The sequence below is a fragment of the Sceloporus occidentalis genome, unplaced genomic scaffold, assembly GCF_023333645.1.
Source record: "Sceloporus occidentalis isolate IW3139 unplaced genomic scaffold, rSceOcc1.0.p SCAF_1, whole genome shotgun sequence".
NCBI classification, from domain to species: Eukaryota; Metazoa; Chordata; class Lepidosauria; order Squamata; family Phrynosomatidae; genus Sceloporus; species Sceloporus occidentalis.
The window spans coordinates 137,387,864-137,396,338 of record NW_028316981.1 but is presented as its reverse complement, the minus strand read 5'-3'; positions in this window follow the sequence as shown (position 1 = coordinate 137,396,338).

Below are 8,475 nucleotides of genomic sequence, written 5' to 3'. Positions count from 1 at the left end.
TGTCTTCTACTCATGGAGATGATGATGATGATGATGATGATGATGATGATGATGATGATGATGATGATGATGATATATCAGTTACACTAAATCTTTATTTGGTGGAGAGACTTGGTGCAGGGGCATACAAACATCAATTCTATTATCCACTCCACTCCTGCAGCTCTCTGTTGAATAAGGAACTAGAAATTAGAAACGGAAATTACCACAATCTTATATTGCTTTCAGCAAGTCTTTGTTCTTCTTCAGAAATGAGGCACTAGTTTCTCCTTCATGGGCTGTTAAGCTCGCTAACAAAATGGTTCAGCATTTCACAGAGGAGTGTGCAGAATGGAAAGAGTGATCAGGACCCATGTATGCTTTATGATTACACCGTGGAAAGTGAAGATGGAATAGATGCATATGAAAACACAGCTGTGCATGATACAGATTTACTTTTTAGATAAGATAGGCAGAAAAAATTAAACATCTGAAACATGTTTACTGCTAATTAAGTATAGGTTCAGGAGCAAATGCCCAGTTTTCTGGAGGATAGTCTTGATTATTTCTTAATAAGAGGGACTGTGCTACATTTGTTCCTAGGCAGAAATAAATAAGTTGGCATGTACATGGGAGGGGCACAGACCATTGGTGCAACCAATGGGAAACAGCCAGAAAATCAATTTTCTGGACACATTTTTGCCCAGCCTTGTCCAAAAGCAACAGAGAACACTAGTCACATTTTCTTCTTCACTTAAATGAAAGAAGAGGAAGTGAAAATACTAACCCAGCTGATGGAAGTGATACCTTTGCAGCACAATTTTGGCCCATTTATTTATTAATTCATTCCATGATGTCTGTTTTAATAAAGCATGGTAGACAGACAAAAACAAGTAAGAGGAAAAGGTCCTTAGATATGCTGGCTCCTTAACGATTAAGGTTTTAAAAATTATAACCAAAATTTTAAATTCTTCCTGTAAATTAACCAGCAGGTAGCACAAATTCTTATAACAAGCTTGCCTGAAAATTCTAAATGTAAATACTAAATGTAACTATTAGACATAATGACATGAAATAACATGTAAATAAGCATGTCTGTCAGGGATACTTTCCCTATGGATTCCTGTGCTAGCAAAGGAATGGACTAAATATTTATTTATTCCATTTATATGCCACCTGTCTTATCTAAATTAAGTTTCAATTTGTTTGCCCTCATACAATCCATTGCAGATAGGCATTGGTTCTGCACTGAGACAGATTCCTGGGAATCAGACAGAATGGAAAGTCAAAGTTGAGTGTCATCAGCATACTGTAACACCAAACTCCAGGATAACTTTTCCCAATGAAAGACAGAACCAGGTTCTTGGGGATCCTGAAAAATGCTGCTCAGACTAATCTTCCCCATCTGAGAAGGATATTGCTGTTGTTATCACTCTTCTGTCACACACATGAAATAATTGTTTCTCCACTGTATGTGTGTCTGGGGAGTGGAGTTGTGCTGTATTTTTATTCACCTGGATGGAATTGGGATGCTGGAAGTAGAGTCCATTCCTAGGATGTTTTACCTTTGATATTTGATTAAATGGTATTTGAAGTATTCAGGATAGAAAAGATGGCTTGGTTATAGATGAAAACCGCTTGCTTGTCTGCCAAATTATCTATGTGGATCGTATTCTCGGGTATTTGAATGATCATAGAATCATAGAGTTGAAGAGACCACAAGGGCCATCCAGTCAAAACCCCTGCCATGCAGAAAATCTCAATCAAAACATCCCATCCAGCCTCTGCTTAAAGACCTCCAAAGAAGGAGGCTCCACCACACTCCGAGGGAGTGTGTTCCACTGTCGAACAGCCCTTACTGTCAGGAAGTTCCTCCTAATGTTGAGGTGGGATCTCTTTCCTGTAGTTTGCATCCATTGTTCCGAGTCCTGTTCTCTGGAGCAGCAGAAAACAAGCTTGCTCCCTTCTTAATGAACTTCACTACTGTGTTTTATAAATGTTTGGACATGAGTGATAACTTCGGTGTGTCTAGGGGTCATTTCCTTCAGCAGATCCTGTTAAGGGCCTACCCCTCCCCAGAGAAAAATGTATGGAATGGAGTATCCTGTAAGAGGACACAAATGGCTGTCTACACTCAAAATAGGAGCATTCACACTGTAACATTTTCTTCCAGGTCCCACCTATATTTGGTTTGTTGGTGGTAGTGATTATTAGTTACACATTACATTTGTTCTTATTGTAGCAATCCATAATTGTTTTTAAATAGTATTTTAGAATTTCCCGTCCCCCCCCCGCCCCATGTTGTAGTATTGCAGGGGTGGAAAGATTTTGGAGTTAGAGGTCACCTTCCACCCCTTACCGATGAGCCCCTTTTACATAACTATGAAGGTACAAAACCATTCCCCAGTTTTCACTTGGGCAACCATTGAGAGGACGGACCTGGGGCCCATATGCACTTTCCCTGCTCCTTTATAAAGCAAATATGTAAAAGATAAACATTTTAATTAATTTAAACTTGCACATCTCTGCCACAATTATTCCCTCTAGTACTGAACTTGTGTGGCTAAGTCCTTGTCAGTTTGAAAGTGAAAGCCGATAAGAAACAGTTTCTACCTAGGTAGAAGACTCCCTAGGTAGAAGGAAATATCAGTTTGTAAATTAACCAGAAGAGTAACACCCACCCAGTTCAGGCCTCTGAACTACTGGGGATGCTGAATCATGGAGAAATCTTAATATGTAAAGCTGTACCTGAGAAGGCTGGAGTGGTATGGCATGTGTTACACTGGGAGTGGAACTACTCTGTAAGGACCTGTTCCCCTTTGTATGTTATGTTTCTTGCATTTAGAGAATGCCTGTTTGCAGCTTCTGTGAGTTATCAATTAAATCTGTGTTTGTGAGAAGTTGAGACATTGGGGGCATCTATACCAGTGTATTAGGCCCATGAGTGTCTCTAGATACCCTTCCTCTTTTGATATCAGTAATGTAATAAAACATAGGCTGCATGACCCTTCCACAACCCTGAATGTGAATGCCATGATAAATGAATAGCCCCCACATGTAGGCTAGCAAGGCAGAGGTTGTATGGGCCCCCTCCTGTTTGATTGATCAATTTTGGACATCTTAGAGGAGGTGTGGAGACCCAGATCTATAGGCCAATGGGACACAAAGTACTGGCGATCTTGAGTGCTAATCCTCTCTGCCTCAGAAATATGTGTCTATTGCCATTCATTCACACCTCACTTTGGAAAACCTAAACTCACTTGCAAGGTACTTCAAAGAACCTCAAAGCCATTTGGTCTTTTCAGCCCCTTGGAATCTGCCCCAAGGCATAATTTTGGTATAAATATTGGGACCTTTTCAGTAATTCCCTAGATTAGTCCAGCAACAGGCAGAACCTCTATCATTCGCCATTCAGGAGTGATTGAGTTATTTATCTGCAATTGGAATCAAGATCCACATACTGTAGGTAATTATCACTGTTAGTGAAGCTTTACATCTATTCCAACCTCCCAACTTTGATTTCTCTAGATCAGATGTGCACAACTTGGCAGTAGGTGGGAGCCAAAATTAAAATAGACTAAACTTTTTCAAGCCACAGAATCAATGGACAGACCTTGCAGGATGGGTATTCTGCCATCTTCCTCTGCCACCGCCACCTGGCCTTCTCCTCAGGACAAGGCAGGTGCTGGAGGAGCCTTGCAGGGCAAGCATTTACCCTCCTTCCTCGCCACCTGGCCTTCTCCTTGGCAGAAAACTAGGCAGCTAAAGAGCCATGAGAGACAAGCATTTGCCTATCCTCTTGCTGCTCCTCCTCCATCCAGCCTTCTCAGGAAAAAGCTGAGCAAGTGTTCACCTGTCTTCCTCCCCTTCCTCCTCTGCATGCCTTCTCCTCAGGAGGAAGGTGAGCAGCAGGGGTGCCTTAAAGTTGTTCCACATCCTCATGGGCCATCCAAAATCCTTTGGCGGGTCACATGCACCCTCTGGGCCTTATACTGTGCTGGCCTGCTCTAGACTTTATGTGTGTGTGTGTATGGTTATTTGCTTGTATGAGTGTGTTTCCTCCCCCCCCCCTTTTAAATAAAACTCATTATTATTAGGAATCTGCCTCTGGAGTTCTGTGTACTTTGGGACCCCGTAATAATAATAATAATAATAATAATAATAATAATAATAATATATTTATATTTCCTGCCTCCCGACAGGATCGAGGTGGGATTACAACCTAACAAAATACGTAAAAATACAATATAACAATAATTTCCATTAAAAGATAGGTCTATCATAAAACAACCATATCAGTAGGATAAACAATAATCATAGTCAGTGGGGAGCAGTATCTTCTATTCCAGATCAGGTGGGTAAGCCCACCGGAAGAGTTGGGAGAGATCCCATGGCTGATTACCCCAGCTATTAGATATTTCTGTATTTGAGCTAAATATAATTCCCCTGAGTAAACTTAATGTTTTTGGAGTGTCCTCCCCAGACACATCCACAGAGGGTGACAAGTGGTCCTCAAACCTTTTTGGCTACTACCCCTTTCCTCTTAGGCAACAATCCTAGTGTCTCCCAACATCTATTTCTTGATATTAGGTCTACTGCTTGTGCAGCAGACAGTTGGCCAGTGGCATCTACCTCAACCATACCTGGCTTACCATCTTCTCCTCCTTCTGAGCCTCTCATGGGTCAATATAGCAGTGGCAGCAGCCCAGGCCTGTTCCTCCCTCTCACTTGTGCAGCCTTACAACAAAAGGAAAGCGACCTGTTGGTGTGCTGCTTGTTTGCTGCTTCCACAGTGATGAGTACAAAGGGAGCAGCACCCAAGCAGTTGGCTGAGCAGTGAGCCAGAAGCCTCTTGCCCATGCCAGCCTTGCAACAAAGGCCAACATGGGCCGAGGGCTTCTCGGTCGCTGCTACCTTTGCATCCAATTACTCTGGGAACAGCAACCAAGTAGCTGGCTGAGCAGCTATCAAAACCTCTCACTCATGCTGACCTTGCAGCAAAGGGCTATGTGGTCATGAAGCTTCTTGGTTGCTGCTTGACTGGCTGCTCAATTACTGCTCCCAAGGTGATTGGCTACAAAGGGAGAAGCTTCTTCCAGCAAGGAGTACCCATCTTTGCTGTGGTGGAGAGGGGTGCAGCCAGCTTCCCACTTTTCTCCCTGGCAAGGAAAACTCTCAACCTGAGAGAGTGGAGAGAGAGGCAAAGGACTCTTTCAAGGACTCAACCCCAGATACTCTTCCTTCCCCTGAGATGTGCCTTCTTCACATAGCTTCATCACCCCCGCCCCTGCCCAAACACACACATTGGTGTTTATCACACTATACTCTTATAGTGCTACTATTCCACTTTAACTGCTCTAGCTGCCTCCTGTTGCATTCTGGGATTTGCAGTTTTAAGGAGTGGTATTTAGAATTCTCAGGCAGAGAAGTTAAAGTGGAATAGTAGCACTATAAGAGTATAGTGTGATAAACACCATTGTTTCTGATGAAAGAAAGCAGGAGCAGGAGCACAGCCCCAATCTACCAGCCAAGTTTCAGCAAAACTCACAAAGCTTATTCAAGGTCCTATATAAGAAAGATCCATTTAGCAGCCACTTCTCCCCCATTGCCATGTGCTCTAACTCTGCATCTCCACCATGGTCCTAAAGGCTGCTGGTGCCCATTGTCTTTCTTGCGCACCAGTATTTTGACTGAAGGCCACCCTGCTGCCCTCCCTTCTTTCACCTACACCCTGGATCTTTCCATCATTCCAGGGAAACATAACCTCCGCTTTGGGTATTACTGATCTGCACTGTAAAAATAATGCAGTTTGAGACCACTTTAACTGCCATGGCTCAATCCTACAGAAATCTTGGGTTTTTATAGTTTTGTAAGACACCAGCACACTTTGACAGAGAAGACTAAATACCTTGTAAAACTATAGACCCCAGGATTCCACAGGATGGAGCCAAGAAAATTAAAATAGTGCGAAACTTCATTATTTCTACAGTGCAGATACACCCATAGAATGTTTATGTGTAAAGAGTGAAAGGCTGGGAGACATAAGCTCTATTATGTTCCCTCATAATACAGTATAGCTTATGTCAGTGCTTCTTAGGGTATCTAAGGTATGGCCAGACTATTAAAAAAAACAACAACTCACATTCCCAGATTTTGTTCCTGTTCTTTCTGATTTTATTTTGGCAATCTACAGTATATACATTTTCTTTATCCCAGAATATTTTCTTTCAACTCCAGGTATGCTTAAAGACTTTTTATACAAGCTCCCCAAGTTTCCATTAATACCAAATGACAGGTCCATTACTCTTTATGGACGGGAGAAGAACGGGATCATCACATAGGGATGTGGAAATCTTCCCCCTGATTGCACAAATACCATAGGTTAATGGTGGGATAAGGACACTTAGCCCCGGTCTGATAATCTCCTGGCACTGATCCCCAGAGCGTGATATTTAGAAGCACTGAGTTCTGTACATATCCTGGGAGGGAGTGGAAATATTTTTGGGCTACTATTTATGCTATAAAGTTTATCCCCTTCCAACAATATACACCGACATACTCAAGTTCTGAACACAACAAGGCTCCAACTTCAAGATGGCTGGAGGCCTAAAAGTGTGTTAATCATCTTGTGGGACTAAATAGCAACCTGATGTTGCAACAGGTCCCAGTTGTTACAACTAAATTTAACTCACTGCAAATGCGTGGATTATACCACTACAGAAACTAGATAAAGAGATAGGTTGTGACATGTAGGTAGCTTTCTACCATTTGTCCCAGACAATATTCACTGTCTTTCTTGCCACAAGTGCAACATCTGGCCTTACTGACAGCAAGGGGAGAAGAAAGTAATCTAAGGATCTACACTGAGATTTGAAATTTTGATTGATGTCTAAAAGATGTGGGATATTGATTATTAATTTTATTTATTTATTGGATGTACATCCCACTGTTCTCCCAAAATGGGTTTCAAGGCACTACTATGATATCACCTGTAATGAAAGGGGCACCACAGGGAGATAAGTGTATATGCCACTGTGGCATTAGATTTCTGGATTTAGAACAATGATAGACAACACCAAAACAGGGAACAAAGGGGGGTATAAATCTGCTTTTAAAAAAATGTAAATGGAGAAAGATGAGGATGGTACCTAGGAAAAATGCAGTTGGGGGATTTACACAAAGGAACATCTCAGATTGAGGGGTATCCAGTGCATGAAAAATACTTTCTCCCCATTTTCAAACATGTACATTTTTATTCACCACACACACACACACACACATCACACACCCCTACCCCTACTATTCAATAAGCACAGAGTCTGATGTGAGCTTGCCACATAATATAATTAATATGATACGTAAGTACTATATATAACACAAACCCACTCATATGCACTTTGATATTTCTTGACACTTGGTTTATTTTCAATGACCAAGAAATTTGTGATCAAATGAGTAAGCAAACCATTTCCATGGGAGACTAGTGACAATGCTTCAGCTTAAAGCATGTATATCTTTATTGCCACTTTATGTCATATACTGTATGCCATACACCTTGCTCTGAAATTCTTTATTTCAGTCAAAGACCAGCATCAATATAAAATATAACATAGAAAAATAAAATAATACACATAAAAAGATTGCTTGGGATAAAAATCTGCCAACTAGAAATGAAAATAATTCATTTCCGTTACATTATGATAGCTTCAGTTAAATTAAAAATAGACCTTTATGGGCTTCCAACCTTAAGATAGAAATAATAAAAGTAGATTAGCGATATCAGATTTTTACCAGAATGCAGTACCAGACAAGACACAATGTTATGCATTTAACTTTGATCAGTTGTTCTTTTCCTACAAGTGATTGCTAGTGCAGAAAATTGTACCACTTTATAAGTTATATGCGAGTTCCAGTCTGATAATAGGTAATTTAAATAAAAAGCTTCAGATCTCCCAGGTACGTTAAAAAGTATAGGAGTGATCAAATCTCTGCAAGCATCGCCATAAAAAGGGCAGTGAAACAATACATGTCCAACATTTTCTATATCACCTGAGTTACAGGGGCATGTTTGCTCATGAACAGGAGTCTTACTATATTTACCCTCCAGTAATGCTGGTGGTAGAACATTTAATCTAGCTAGTGCGAAAACTATTCTATATCTGGGGATCGATAGGTTCGTGATGTAGTTTGGCACAGTAAGCAGTCCTACACAATCCCAATAAGTAAAACAGTTTGCAGACTGAGTTAGATGGTTATGGAATTCTGTGTCCTTTATGTGCTGCATAATGGCTGTTTTAGTTTTAGAATATCCCATGGACTGAAGGGTGTTAGTCGTGAGTCCCAGATTTTGTAGTTTTGTAGTCAGAGAGTTTTTCCATTTAGATTGGAAAGTATCTGCCAAAATTAAAGGCGTAAGTCCCACAGGAAGAAAAGTCAACTTTAGCCAGAAATTCACAGTAGGCATCAATATTCGGGCCTCCATAGAAATTTGTCCTG